The sequence below is a fragment of the Pseudonaja textilis genome, chromosome Z (assembly GCF_049901715.1).
Source record: "Pseudonaja textilis isolate UNSWEBS1 chromosome Z, rPseTex1.2, whole genome shotgun sequence".
Classification (NCBI taxonomy): Eukaryota; Metazoa; Chordata; class Lepidosauria; order Squamata; family Elapidae; genus Pseudonaja; species Pseudonaja textilis.
In genome coordinates, this window is record NC_142008.1 from 112,325,259 (window position 1) to 112,340,741 (window position 15,483).

The 15,483-nt window shown below is 35.5% G+C and overlaps 1 long non-coding RNA gene across 1 annotated transcript; it reads right to left on the minus strand.

Moving 5' to 3' along the window:
* Positions 1-1,401: 1,401 nt before the first annotated feature.
* LOC148124277 (uncharacterized) lies at positions 1,402-1,667 on the minus strand. The gene is made up of 2 exons (XR_015740442.1): positions 1,546-1,667; positions 1,402-1,465 (listed from the first exon to the last, which is right to left on the minus strand). It is a non-coding gene; the product is annotated as an uncharacterized LOC148124277 (long non-coding RNA).
* Positions 1,668-15,483: the final 13,816 nt, after the last annotated feature.

Consider the following 15,483-nt stretch of genomic DNA (forward strand, 5'->3'; position numbering starts at 1 on the left):
ATGATCAGGGATTTCTGTCTGTCGCCGAAGGAACTCAAACCGGAAGTTCAATTTACTAGAATTATTTTTTGTACCAGAGATTTCTTTGACCTTTGAATTGAGAAGAAGGCATATGGCCAACTTTTGAATTTACTCCATGTTTTGTTGGTGATGACTACAAGCAGTGTGCATCAGGGAATACCCTCTGTCAGAAAAAAAAATCATAAACCTTCCTGTTTAAACAAATTCTCATTTGTATTTAACTGCACTTCTTTTTACACATTCCAATGCATATGTATTAAGATGACCAGTACAGACAAATTTACAATTCACTTTTAATCGATTCATTTAGTCAGACCTCGCCATAACATACTAAAATATGACAGTATATCAATAATGTCAACAAATATGTCAATACATTATTTGGTGCTGTAATTTATATTTTTATAGACCCTGGTTATAATTGCCTTCCAGAAGGAAAACAACACTTTCAAGCGATCCAAATCTTGTTCTCAGACTTAAATGTCAAAGTGGAGAAGTTCTCCAAAATGTACATATAAACAATATCAGGTAAACATAAAGATTTCTTAAAACTTTCTCTTTATGAGCTGATGTTTATCATTCAGTTCAGGTCTCATCACAATGACAAAACTCTTGGGAAGAAAGCTACACATTAATAACCCAGCACTGGAGGAGATCATGGAGAAGATCTCCACTGCCAATGTATATTTTCCCCTTGTGCTAAGAAAGGTTGGAACAAAACACAGCCAAACACTGCAGAAGACCAACATGCTGAAGGTGATGAATTTGGCTTCATTAAAACTGTCAGGTAAATTCCTAGTTAGAAAAGCATCAGAAAAGCTAACCAGAGCAAGAAAACCCATAAAGCCCAAAACACAGTAGAACATGACTGAGTTTTCATTGCACTCCAGGATGACTTCTTTAGACATTGAAAGAACATCAAAATCTGGATATGGTGTGGATGTTATCAGCCACACAGCAAAAAAACTTAATTGAACAAGGGAACAGGATAGTAGAATGAAGCTGACCATCCTTCCCCCCACCCATTTTCTCAGCCTGGAACCAGGTTTGGTGTCCATAAATGCTGGAACCACAACAAAAATTTTGGCCAATACCCAAGAAACTGCAAGAGAAAAGATGAGACCAAAAGCTGGTTGTCAAAAGAGACAAACAAACATATTGGGCCTCCCAACAAATAGAAAGATACAAAGGAAAGAGATGAGGAGAGAAACTAGAAGTGTATAAGTGAGATTCTGGTTGTTGGCTTTGATGATGGGAGTGTCTTTGTGTTTCATGAAGATTGTGATTACCAAAGTTGTCATTAAAGAAAAGCAAAGAGAAAGAACAGTCAAACTGATCTCCAAGGGTTCTTCATAGGACAAAAAAGTGATCCGCTTTGGAATGCACATATTTTTGCCAGGATTTGGATATTAATCTTCAGGACATGGAGAGCAGTCATCCTTGTCTGAAAAAGAACACAGTGCAATTGATACAGTTGATTGTAGACAGTGTATATACATAGGGTTTTATCTGAAAATGTCCTACCCTTCTCCTTTGATATTTTCCCCTCTGGGCATAGATGACAATCATAGCAACAAAACAACTGTCCTTCTTTCTTGGCCTTGCTGTGTCCTGTCTTACAAGGATCATTACACAAAGATACAGGTAATGCCTACCAAAGAATGAAAAAGAGTATTTTAAGCTACAGAGAGGAAAGGAAGTGTTTGGAGAGTTACATGGAATGAACAGATTAAAAAAAATGTAATGTTATGTTATAATTTTAGAAATAATTCCTCTGAAATTATAATTAATTAAATATCAACAATAATTTTATTTATGGCCTTCGATAATCACTTTCTGTGCTGGTTACTTAAAGTTGGTTTTCACAACTTCTGAATTTTGAGGTCAAAAGACTGAGGAAATCTAGCAGCTTTTACTTCAAAACCATGAAAACCATTGTCCATAATTAACAGGGAGCCAGGAAAGGATAAAACATTCAATAGCAATTGCTAGAAAAGTTTTTTTTTTTAATAATTTTTTTTTATTTTTTAATAACAAAATAAACATAAACATACATAACAAAATAAGCATAAACATACCACAAAAACATAAAAAGATCCTTCTTCATAAATTTACATACAGTGCATCGATTGGTTTACCACTTTTTTTTGTGCATCCATTTCCTAGTCACCAGTATAATTATATTACATAATAGCTCATATTATCAATCAACAATTGTATAACCTAATATCATCACTAAAAAAAAAAAAAAAAATCATTTTTAATTTTGTTAATTCATATTTTAACGAGATAACTATAGTTTGCTTAATTTATTTTGCAATAAATCATAAGATCATACCAAATCTACCTTAATAATGTTTTATAAAGATAATATTAAGAAAAAAAATTTTTTTATGCTAAATCTGAATATTCTATCATTATGTTTTATTATCTAACCATTGATAAAAAAGATCCCAAACTTCATAAAATTGTTTATCTTCTTGTTCTCTGATTTCAAATGTCAATTTGCTCATTTCAGCACAATCAATATTTTCTTAATAATTTCTTCTTCTGATGGAATTTTCTCACTCTTCCAGTTCTTAGCAAATACAATCCTAGCCGCTGTTAATATATTTACAATCAGATACTTCAAATTTTTATTATATATATCCGGTAAGATTCCCAATAAAAAAATCTCTGGTTTCAAGTCTATATGTGTCTTTGTCATTTTTTCCAACCATATGCGTATTTTAGTCCAATATTTTCTAGCGTCCTCACAAGTCCACCACATATGGTAGTATGAGCCAGGCATCTGATGACATTTCCAACATTTTTCAGATTTGTTCTTAAACATTCTTGCAATTCTTGTCGGGGAAAATGCCACCTGTAAAACATCTTATACAAGTTTTCTTTATAAGCTGTTGACATTGTCATTTTATAATTTTGAGACCACAATTTTTCCCAATTCTCCAAATCAATCCCATATCCAAAATTCTTCCCCCAAACAATCATCATTTCTTTAACTTGTTCCTCGTCTAATAAAATTTCCAACAAATAAGTGTATAATTTTTAATCATTTTTCATCAGTACCTGTCAAGATCCTGTCTAAATCAGTCAATTTATCATAAAATCCCTCCACTTTAGAATCTATAAGATACCTTGAATGTATTTGCGCATATGAAAACCAATTCATCTTTATGCCTTGTTCTTCTAGTTTTTGCATTGTTTTAAGTTCACTCTTTTCATCCAATATTTCCCCATATCTAACTGTTTGTTCCTTCTCATATATTATAGGATACGAAAAAGCTTCAATAGTTGATAACCAGACTGGGATTTTCAAGTAACATTTTCTCTTAATTTTCTCCCAATTCAACCATAAAGACTCCCTTATATAATGCCTTCTAAAATAGCCCTGTGATTTGGTTCCCTTATACCACAGAAAAGCATGCCATCCCAGTAATAAATCATGCCCCTCTAGAGTCAACAATCTAGTCTTTCTTAATGTTATCAATCCTTAACCCACATTAAATTTGCAGCTTGGTAATACAACTCCCAATTCGGGAGGCCAAAACCTCCTCTAATTCTAGCATCTTGCAAGAGTTTTAATTTTATTCTGGCTTTCTTACCTTGCCATATGAACTTCAACACAATTTTATTTAATTCTTCAAAGTAATCTTTACCAAGCCTGATTGGTATGGTTTGGAATAAATATAAAATTCTGGGTAAAATATTCATCTTGATTGTTGATATTCTACCTATCAATGACAATTGTAGATTTTCCCATTTTTTCAAATCAGATGCTATCTGTTGTTTAAGTTTGATATAGTTATTCTCTTTCAATGTAGTACATCTTGACGTCAAATATATCCCCAAATATTTGACCTTATTAAATAACTTGAATTTTCGATAAATCTGCCAATTCATCTCTTTGTTTTAATAACATATTCTTTGTCAAGATCTTTGTTTTATCTTTGTTTATTTTCAAACCGGCCATCTCACCATAAATCTCTATCTTTTCCAGTAGCTTTAAAGCTGTTCCTAGAGGATCTTCCAAAATAAAAACCAAATCATCCGCAAAGGCTTGTAATTTAAATTCCTCCTTCTTAATTTTCATTCCTTTTATATTTGGATCCTCTCTAATGTTTCTATTCAGCACTTCCAAAGTCAATACAAATAACAAAGGTGATAATGGGCAACCTTGTCTTGTGCCTTTTCTTATATTAATAGAATCTGTAAAATCTCCCTCTATCATCACTCTCGCCGTTTGTTTGTCATATATGGCTTCTATTGCTTGAATAAATTTTCTAGCAAAGCCCATCTGTTCCAATAACAAAAACATGAATCTCCAATTCACATTATCAAATGCTTTTTGGGCATCTAAAAATACCAAAGCCATTTGTTTTTCAGGGTGTGCCTCGTAATATTCCAAAGTGTCCAGAATTACCCTCATATTATCCTAATTTGTCTCCTTGGCAGGAATCCATTCTGGTCAGGATGAATAAAGTTATTTAGATATCTTTTGAGCCTTTCTGCCAAGATGGAAGCAAAGATTTTGTAATCTGCATTCAGTAAAGAAATAGGTCTATAGTTCTTAATTTGTGATGGATCAGCCCCTTCTTTTGGAATAAGTGTGATATAAGCTTCTGACCATGTTTTAGGTATTTTCTTATTTAACATGGCTTCATTCATAACTTCTAACAATGGAATGCTCAACGATTCTTGTAATGTTTTATAAAATTCTGCCGGGAGCCCATCTGGGCCTGGTGCTTTTCCATTATTCTGCCTATTAAATGCTTCCGTTAGTTCCATCATTGTTATGGTACTTTCTAACATTTTTTCAGTCTCTTCAGGTATCTTGGGTAGGTTAGCATTTTGTAGATAAAGCTTAATTCTTTCCTCATCAAAATCCTCCTGTTTATATAATTGTCCATAAAAGTCTTGGATAATTATCTTTTCTCCTTGTTACCATAACAAATTTGACCTTTATCATCTATTAACTGTACTATTCTCCTAGATTCTTTCTCCTTTCTCAATTTGTATGCTAGCCACCTACCTGGTTTATTTGCATCTTCAAAATAGTTCTGTTTGGCACTTCTAATTTTTGTGCCAACTCCTCTTTCTCCGCCTGACCCATCTTATGTTTAATTATATCCATTTTGAATTTAATATCTTTTTCTGTGGCATATTCTGCAATTCTTTTTCCAGTTTTTATAATCATCTTCTAAAGCTTTAATAGTTTGCCTCTTCCTAATATTTTTTTCTTTGTATAGTCCATTATTAATCCTCTCTGCATATGCCTTCATTGTATCCCAAACATTCTGCATTGAAGTATCTTCTTTTTATTTTTAATGAAAAAGAAGGCCAATTCTTTGTCCATCCATTGTGTAAAGTCTTTTTCCTTTAAGATAGTGTTATTTAATGTCCATCTAAATCTTCTTCTTTGTCCTTTCCATTTAATTGTCATAGGGTTATGGTCTGCCCATATACCCGTTTCTATATTATTTCTTGAATGTTAGATATTAGTTCTGATGAGGTCCAAATCATATCTATTCTGGACCATGATAAATGTCTATTTGAATAAAAAGTATATTGCTGCGTTTTACCATTTCTTTCTCTCCATATATCTTTTAAATTTAATTCATCTACCATTTTAAAAAGGATTTAGGGAGAGTCTTTCTATTTTGTTTTAATGCTGTTGCTGTATAGTCCAATTTATTATCTACAATTCCATTAAGATCTCCCATCATAATTATATTGACATGGTCCAGTCCAATTAATTTCATATGTAACTTTTTATAAAATTCTTCTTGTTTATCGTTCGGAGCATAGATTGCAACAAGTAATATTTTTATATTGTTATCCACTATTTCAACCATTAATACTCTTCCATCTTCATCAGTATAAACCAATTTTGCTACAATAGTTTCTTTAATATACAGGACCACTCCTCTTTTCTTACAGTTAGTCAAGGAAGTAAAAATTTTCCCCAGTTTTGGTCTTACCAATAATCGTTGATGTTGTTTTTTAATATGTACTTCTTGTAGGCAAATTATCTCAAATTTTAACTTCTCTAATTTATGAAAGATTTTTCTTCTTTTAATAGCTGAATTCAATCCATTTATATTCATAGAAATCAATTTTTTTCCTCCATGGTTATGTTTTATATTTAGGTCTAACAGTTCTTGTGGATCTTACTTCACGTTGTTCTTTGGTCTCCATTTGTCCACCTACCGCACCTTCTTCCTTCCCGATCTCATCTGGTCTTCTTGAGGCTCAATTGCAAAGGTTTCTTTTTCTGTCTCTATTTCTCTTCTTCCAAAAATTTGTTGTGGAATATTTCTGCTTTCTCAATTGAGTTGATTCTGTGTCTCTGTTCTTGCCATATAAACATTAATCCTTCTGGGATCAACCATCTATAATTCACGTCTTTTTCCAATAATTTTTTGGTCAAAAATCGATATTCTCTTCTCATCTCTCTCACTCTTCTGGGGACTTGTTTTAAAACCATAATCTCTTTACCTTTATATTTCAGCCCCTTATCTCTTGCGACTTGTAATATTTGTGTTTTAATAGTTTTCTTAGTAAATCTGACATGAATCTCCCTTGGTAGCTTATTCCTCATTGCATATCTTGTAAAAACACGATATATCTCATCTACTCCGTCCATCATCTTTTCCTCTGTTATCTCCAAGGCTCCAGCCAGAATTTCTATCATTACAGCCACCAAATCCTGTCCTTTTTCTTCCTCAATATTTTGAAATCTGAGATAAAATTCTGACCTATCCATCTCCCACTTCAACATCCCATTTATATCTTGTTGCACCGTTGTTAATTTGCTAACAATATTTCCAATTGTCTCATCTCTTTGTTTATCTTTCTCCTCAATTTTTTGGAGTCTCTCCTCCTGTTTTGCCATCATCTATTGAAAGTTTTCAATTTTTTCATCAGTCTTTGCAATTCTTTGTTCAATACTCTCTGTTCTTTGGTCAATGCTTATTTTGAGTTCTTGTATTCCTTGTATAATCGTTGCTAGATCCATTTGTACTTTATCTTGCTTCGCCATTATTGATAGTCGTCCTCCAGTTGATGGAGAAGCAGGAGCAGAAGTTGAACTGCCAGAAGGTAAAGTTTTCTTACTCATTTGAATAACTCAAGATCTTTAAGCTCCTTTAATCCAATCAGTAGGGTAGCCAATTATAATCCAATTGGGAAGAAGAAAAACATTTTAAAAAAAGCCAATAAAAAATAAAGAGTCCAGGATTAAAAAGAGAGGGAGAAAAAGAAGATTAAAAAGAAAAAAAAAGAAGGAGATTCTTCAGGTTCTTCTAGACCTTAATCCTATTGTAAGATGACCAATTATGATTCAAAAATAAAAATTAAGAATAGTAAAAAAAAAAAAAAGAGAGAGTAAGACCCAATAATATTAAAAAAACAATGATCAAAAAAAAAAAGGAAAAAGAAAGAATTCTTCAGGTTCTTCACACCCTAGTCCAATTGTAGAATCTCAAAAAATAAAAAAAATAACCATAAAAATAAATAAAAATGAAAATGAAAAATAGAAAAGGCAAAAATCCCAATAAACAAAAGGAAAAAGAAAAGCTATTCTGAGGCTTTCCTTTAAAAAAAAAAAAGTAAGTTTAAAAATTAAAAATAAAGTCAAAAAAAAAGAAAAGAAAAAGAAAATAGAATATACAAATATTACAAAATACTATGGGATTGAGGAGGAGGGATGAAACAGCTAAAGAAAGATAAGAAAAAGAACACACTGCATCTTATTTAGTTATCCAAGGCTCTTATTATGGCTTCTCCACAAATTCCAAAGCCAAACTTCAAGCACTCAATAATAGAAATTTCAAAGAACACCTGTTAAAACATTCTCCGGTGTTCTTCCCTCTATCTAATCAAGTTCCAGTGTCCTTGAGAAAGAATTCCTTCACAACTTTTTCAACTTTCAATAAAGTATTTTCAGGCCTCTAGTTGGCAGTGTTACAAAGTTTCTTTAGTCCACTCCCCCTTCTTTCCCCAAAAAGCCTAGGAAAAAGAGGGAAATATACATGTATATATATATATTTAAAAGAAAAAAAAATTACTAAAGGGAGCCTCTATTCTCAAAAAGGGAGAAAAAAGAAAGAAGAATTAGATAAATATAAAAGGAGAAACCAGTCTAGTTACAGTTACTAGATCACAATAGAAGTTCAATGAAAACAAAAGTAAAAGTAAAAAGCCAAGCCTCAATTTGACATTCTCTCTAAGAAATCGCCGCTAAATCAGTTCCATCAGTTTTTGTCCTAAGTCTTACAGGATTCTTCTCATTTTAGAGTGTCCTTGAATTCCCCAAAAAAAAAAATTCTCACCAGCCGATGCACGTTCTCTCTCTTCCGGAGCTGCCACAGCTTCAGCAGCCAAGGGGGCTGCCTCTCCGCCGATGGTAAAAGGGCTTCTTCTGGATCAGCCAGGGACTTTGCGATGTCCCTGGGATCAGCAGAACGCGCCCCTTACAATCATCGTCTCTACGGGACGATTTAGATCCATAGGACCGACCAGGGACGAAGATATCAGCTGCAATCTCAGAGCCCCAAGATTGCAGCTGTATCGCAGCAACGTGGCTCCGCCTTCTCCCTAGAAAAGTTTTTTTTAAAAAACATCTTACTGATACCTTTCCTTCACCAGGCAATTTGTGCCTAGGTTAGTCAGAAATGATGCTCTGAGACTTTCATCAATATAGATATTTAAATGAAGACAGACAAATCTAGATTTAAAAAACTAATGCTATTAAAGCCTAATGGCCATGCGATGGAATCTACAGAAATATTGAAGAACTTCTCTGCTGGAGCTGTGGGATCTATCACTCCAACTTTGATCCTAGCAAAAGATTGATTCGGGAATGTGATCCAGTTGATAATATCAAAATCACCAATGAATTCTCCATTTTTATCAAAGGAGATCTTTTCACCAACACTGTTGTTGAAGCTCACTCTTCTCAAAAAAGGATGAACCTGAAACAGAGGCAATCAAAGATGAACAAATGAAGGCTCAGAAATAATTCATAATTGTATGTTTACAAAAACATACATATGAATGTTTTTATAAAAAAAGAAAATATAAACACTTTTTTATTTTAGTTGTAGGCCAGTATCAAACAATTAACATAACAATCATTCTAAAATAGAGGTAGATTTTTGAAATAAAATTAACATAGAATTGCAAAATAAAGAACCAGCAGGGGAAAAAAAAAAGCTCTGTAACTTAATTGCGAAAGCTTCTTAAGCCAGATTGCTTCTAATAAATATATAATAAATTCTAGTTTGCATAAAACTACCATATAATTGCACCCATTTCACACACTAGCGAGATTATATTGAAAATGCAACAAGCTAGGCTTCAGCAGTATGTGAACCGAGAACTAAGAAGTACAAATGATTTTTTTGAAAAAGTAGAGAAAGTGCGATCATATTTCCTGCATTTGCTGGATTATGAGAAAGCAAGAGAGTTCCTGGAAAATCATCTACTTCTGCTTCATTGACCATGACAAACCTTTCATTATGTGGATCACAACAATCTTTGGCAAGTTCTTACAGAATAGGGAGTACCCAAACTCCATACCTGTCACCTGACAAGGCTCATGTCAGCTCTGCCTGATTCAGCTGGGCACCTCACCTGTTTCCTGCCATCAAAGGCCAGAAAGGGGAGGAGGGCAATAAAGCTCTCTGTTTGTGTGTTTGTGTGTGTGATGGGAAATCAGGAGGGGAAACAACAGATGATAAAGACCTGTCAGATCCTGTTTGTACCAGCATCCCAAGCCCAAGCAACCTGAGAAATATACAGATTATCCCCATTTTTTTTAATGTTCTCAAAACCTGTTGGCGAGCTCTGTTTGACTGGAAACATACTGGTCACATGTGTTTCTGTGTGTGTATTATTGTAGGTGAAGCTTTTTTATACCTTCCAAATGTGGGTGAATTCAGAGCTGGCTTGACATTGCTACAATCAGCACCTTTAGTAAAATAACTCATTGCTTTTACCAAATGGAGTCGAGGGGCTTTCTTTCCTAAGGGATGAGATTGGGCCAAGTCCACTGGTGGCTGCTGGATGGTCAGCGAGGTTCAGGTGAGCCCACCCACCCATTATGCTATGCTTTCCCTAAAAAATAAGTTTTTCCCCATCCAGGCTGCCCAGGTGTGTTCTGTGCCGCTCTGCTGTACTCACAGGGTCATCCTGAGTTGATTAGCTGTTATTTGATCTGCATTTCAGCACCAAAGTGGCTCTTGACCAGGAAACCCCTTGTCAACAACCTCTGGGTAGGTCTGACATCTGCATGTCAGCCAAAAAGCAACAGCTAGAGGTGCACATGGAACAACTGATTGCTTTAAAATAGGGTAATAAGTACAACAAGGCTATCAGTGGTGGGATTCAAATTATTTTACTACCGGTTCTGTGGGCATGGCTTGGTGGGTGTGGCAGGGGAAGGATTCTGTAAAATTTCCAGTCAGAGGTGGTATTTGCCGGTTCTCTGAAGTACTCAAGATATCCATTACCGGTTCTCCAGAACTGGTCAGAAACCACTGAGTACCACCTCTAAAGGTTATATATTGTCATCTTGATGATTTAAATTATATGCAAAGTACATCTTCTGAAATGCCAGGCTGGATGAACCACAAGACAAAATTAGGATTGCTGGAGGAAATATCAACAATCTCAGATAGGCAGACGATACCACTCTAATGTTAGAACGTGAAATGGTTGTCTTTTTTAAAAGAAAAAAATCCTGTTCAAATTTTTTTAATTTCTTTTTTTAATTTTTTAATTCTTTTTTCAAATTTTAATCTTTTTTCAATCCTTAAATATCATGTTTAATTTTAAATTCTTTTTTCAATTTTTATATCTTTTTCAATTTCTTTTTCTCAACTAAACATTTGAAATATATAATTTACTTACTTAAATTCTTCAGAAATTTTTAAATTTTTAATGATCTAAGAGGAAAAAATAAAAACTACTGAAAAAATAGGCAGACACTTAAATCAAGAAAGATAGTGATGAATTTTTCAAGGGAACAAAGAACTCTTGTAAACTTTACCAACAGGGAAAATATTTAAATTTTTAGTTTTTAGCAAACCAAAAAAAAAAAAAAAGTAATTGAAATAGACACTGACATATAGTGACTTGCAAAGTGTGCCATATTTTTCAGCTTATGCCTACATAGCTCAAATACTGAAGTACAAATGGAACAATGTTACAGCCAGCTGAACAACAGTTCCTCGCAGGACATTGCAAAAACAGTTGCCACAACAAGAGATTTGCCAGCAAGCCAGAAAAGAGCTGCATTCCTCAGTAAACACTCAATTCAAAAGTACTCAGATATTTCCAATTTCCGGTTTGTCGGCTTCGGTGACAGCAGGGATTCGCTTTCTCTGCGATCCCTGCTGTGCTAGCCGCCTTGGTGCCTCCAATCCTGACAGATTTGGAGGCTAAGGCTGCCCTGTTGGGGCAGCTGAAGAAAGGGGGGATCCGGACAGGGGTTGAGAGGTATCGCAAACCCCCTCCCCAGCTGGCAATAACCCCCTTCTCTCAAGACAGTGGAGCAGCAGTCTTAATGGCCGCCATAAAGAAGCCAGCAACTGGATAAAGAATGTGCAGGAGGAAGAAGAAGGAGTTTTAAAACGAAATATTTTTCTTGGTCGAACTGGGACCTTAAGGACATATTCAACACCTGGGAAAGTATTGGCTTTTTTCTGGGCACTACAATGTTCCCGATTGATGTTTTCAGCGGTGAAGAAAAGTGATGAAAAGGGAAAGTTACTCTCCCTCCCTTATGGAATTAACAAATGGACAAGGGAAACCTGCCTTTTAATAGAAGGTAAAACCTAAACTCCTTTGTTATTAGTGGGAAGGGAGAGGCTTGGAAAAAATTTTTTTTACTCTAAGACTTTGCTGGAGGAGATGCCTTGAAGATAAAGAGAATAGAAATTAATTCTAAAAAAGATTTAAAGCACAGACTGGATGTTTTTTCTTTCCCTAATTTGACTTCACCCCTAGAAGAGAAATTGTAAAAAGAAGAAGTTTGTACTCTGCCTGGACTGTTTGATGACTGCGGGATTTTGGGACTTTTGGGAACTGTTTTAAGTTTGGAAATAACTGATTGGCTTAATAATAAGAAGAGGATACAGAAAAAGAAGAAGAAACAGTTTAAAATGGTTCTATCTCTTGATGAACTAAAAAAACAATATTTAAAAATAAGGAAAGAAGGCAAAGATGTTATGGGAGAAGCCCTTTGTTTCCTAGATATGGCGCTTGTCATGTATCAGCAAATTAAACAACAGCTGGAAGAAGCCGAGGAGGAAGAAGCCATTTTTAATGAATTAAATGGTGTGACTAAGAAAGAAAGGAGAAAGAGAGGAGTGAAAAGGAAGGACTTAAGAAATAAAAAAATATTTATGAAAGAGAAAAAGAAGATGCAAAAACAACAGAATGCTAGAAAGCAAAAGGAAAGAGGAATGCAACAGAAAGGGGAAACCAAGAAGGCAGAGGTTTGGAGAGGAGGGGGTAAAAAGTTTAGGCGGGCTAAGAAGGAAAGGGAAAAGGGGGAAAAAGTTACAAAGGTATAAAACAAGATGGAGAAAAGAAAATTTTTTTTAGGGATAATGGGTAATGTATGGGTTTTATTTTCTTAAAAAAAGGGGGGATTCTGCAAAGTACACATGAGTATTGTAATAGTGGTATTTGTATTATAAGTAGATAATCAGAACTTTTTAAGATCTAATAAAAGACTAAAATATTAAGGTATAACTTTAAAATGTTTAATAATGAATGATTTTAAGTTTTAATAAAATACTAAAGGGAATGTTTAAAATATTAGTTTAAATATAGAGTTTAATGGATTAATGTGTTGACTGTTATGGATTTATTATTGTAGTATTGGTTTCTGAAATAGTAGAATGTACTAAGCAGAATCTGATTGGGATTTAGGTGTTATTTTAAATTTTAATTTAGGGGAATGATAGAAAGGCATCATACTCTGATTAGTGATTCCAGGGGAAACTATTCTTTTTTATATTGGAAATGAGACAGATGTAAATGGAGAAATGGACAAAAGATATAAAAAATCTTTTCTTTAAAGCAAGATTAAATATATAAAACAGAATTAAGATGAGGCAAAAGTGGAGAGGAGTTATATAATAAATATAGAATGGTAAACAAGATAGGTAATGGTATATAAGAAGAGCATGAATTCAATTGAAGTCCATACAAAAAGAGGTAATCTGGGGCCAAGTTATTTTCTAAAAGAAAGTTTTATGGTTTTATGTTTATGTCTAATGTGTGTGTGTCCAATTAAGAATTAAATAATAAAATCTCGGAGGAAGACTAGATGAGAACAATTATAAACAAGACAGAGGAAAATATAAATGTGATGATTGAATAGCAGATAAATTAGAAAAGAAATATGATTGAATAATGATTAAAGAGAAACAATGTGGAATTTGGTAAAGGGAATTTACGTGTTTATATGGAAATGGGATAAATTATAAGTAGGTGATATAAAGCAATGTGTTACCTGCCTTGTAAAGATTTACAATGGAAAGAGGTTTTATGTTTTTAATGTTTAATGAGGTTTTGTTTTGTTTGTTTGTTTGTAAAATCAATAAAACTTGTTTTTTTTTAAAAAAAGGACTCGATATTTCCGATTCCTTCCATCATTGACCAGCACACCAGAGAAAAGCTCATTCCTCGGTAAAGCGGTCTATTCAAAAGCGCTTAATGATCTGCGACTTGACCCATCCTTACTAGAAGGTAAGGCAGTGAGATGGGGAGATTCATCCCATCCTTCCATGGTTGTGAGCACTGGGAGCTGTGAGTCAGTCTTCAGACATTTGCAGTCAGGGTGTGAAGCAGAATGATTACTCCCCCCGCTGGCCCTCCTTCCCTCTTCCCTCTTCACCAAATTGCTAATCTGGACTCCTTCTTTAAAAGTACAGTAACTTAGTTTTTTTATAACTGAACTCCTGTGAATGGAAGCAATTTTATTTCCTGTGATAGAAGCAGAAGTATATTGAGGGCCAGGAGTGAATGCTCAATACAAATCTGAGTCTACATAGTAAAAATATAACTGTTTGAATTGCCAGTGCAAGACTATCTACATGCCTCTTTCTCTTAAAGCAATGAACTTTGAAAGTGTATTTAATTAACTAGGAGTAGGCCTGAAATCCCATTCATCAAGGGAAAACAAAAACAAAAAGTTTCCTGTTGCCTCCCTGTGAATTGTTCTGTTTATCTCTGCTGAAAAAGGGGCCAGAGATCCCCCCTTCAGCATCTTTGCATCTTTATTATTTCAAAAACTCAATCTACAAAACAAGAATGAGAGTCTAAACTGTTCCAGACTAGCAGGCTCGTAGCCTGCAAATCTGATTGGCCCGCTGAAAGCCGATCGTGATTGGTCGCCATAGACTGATGCGATTGGCCAGTAAACGGGCTGCCGCGATTGGCCCTGCCAAGAGCAGCAAACTCAAATCGCCTTCATTGGCTGTCTAGCCACAGCCAGCCCTATATAAGGGGCTGCTGCGGCTGCGGTTAGTTGCTTAGATCTGAAGTCACAAATAAAGAGCTGTTGTTGCTATCTGAGTCTTGCCTCCGTTCTTGAACCATCCTCCCAGATTTAACTCTGGCGACGAGGGTGGGATGCGGAGGCAACAGAAGCTATTGAATTGAGCTAGCTGAAGGAGCACGTGGCTGACAGAGCGCAACGACGGTGACATGGCGAGCAGCGCTATACCAACCGCACCATTCGATCCAGCTAGCGAAGATTGGGATTCATACATGGAGAGATTTCAAATGTTCCTGGAGTCCAACAACCTCAAAGATGCCACGCCCAGCAAGAAACGAGCCGTTTTTCTAACCCATTGTGGACCAGCCATTTTCAAGATGGCTAAAGCCTTAGCCAAGCCAGCTGAAGTTAAAACCATGGATTGGGACACCCTTGCTCCTATCCTGCACAACCATTACGCCCCAGCCGTGCCAACTCTCATTTGCAGGCATGAGTTCTACCAGAGGGACCAACGTGAAGGTGAGAACGTTGGGGATTTTGTGGCAGACCTGAGGAACCTGGGTGGTTTGTGTGGCTTCGCCAACCTCAAAGAAGCCATGAGAGATCGCATCGTCCTTGGCCTCAGAGACCCAACCGTCCAGAGCAAGATTATGGCCAAGGGAGACATCTTGCTTGCAGATGCCATAGCAGACGCCACAGCAGCCAAAGCCACTCGTAAATTGGCAGCACGAATGCATCGAACCAGCGGGACCAACCGCCATCCCACCAACAATGCTGGGAAACCTTCAGAAAAGTACACATCAACCACCCATCACGAAGACGTCGAGTCATCCTCAGACACCGAGGAAGAAGAAGTCCACAGGTTCCGGTCCAGAACGTGAGCAACGGGACCAGCGGGGTCGCAAATCCAACTACCAATGCGCCGGATGCGGGGAAACCATCCATGA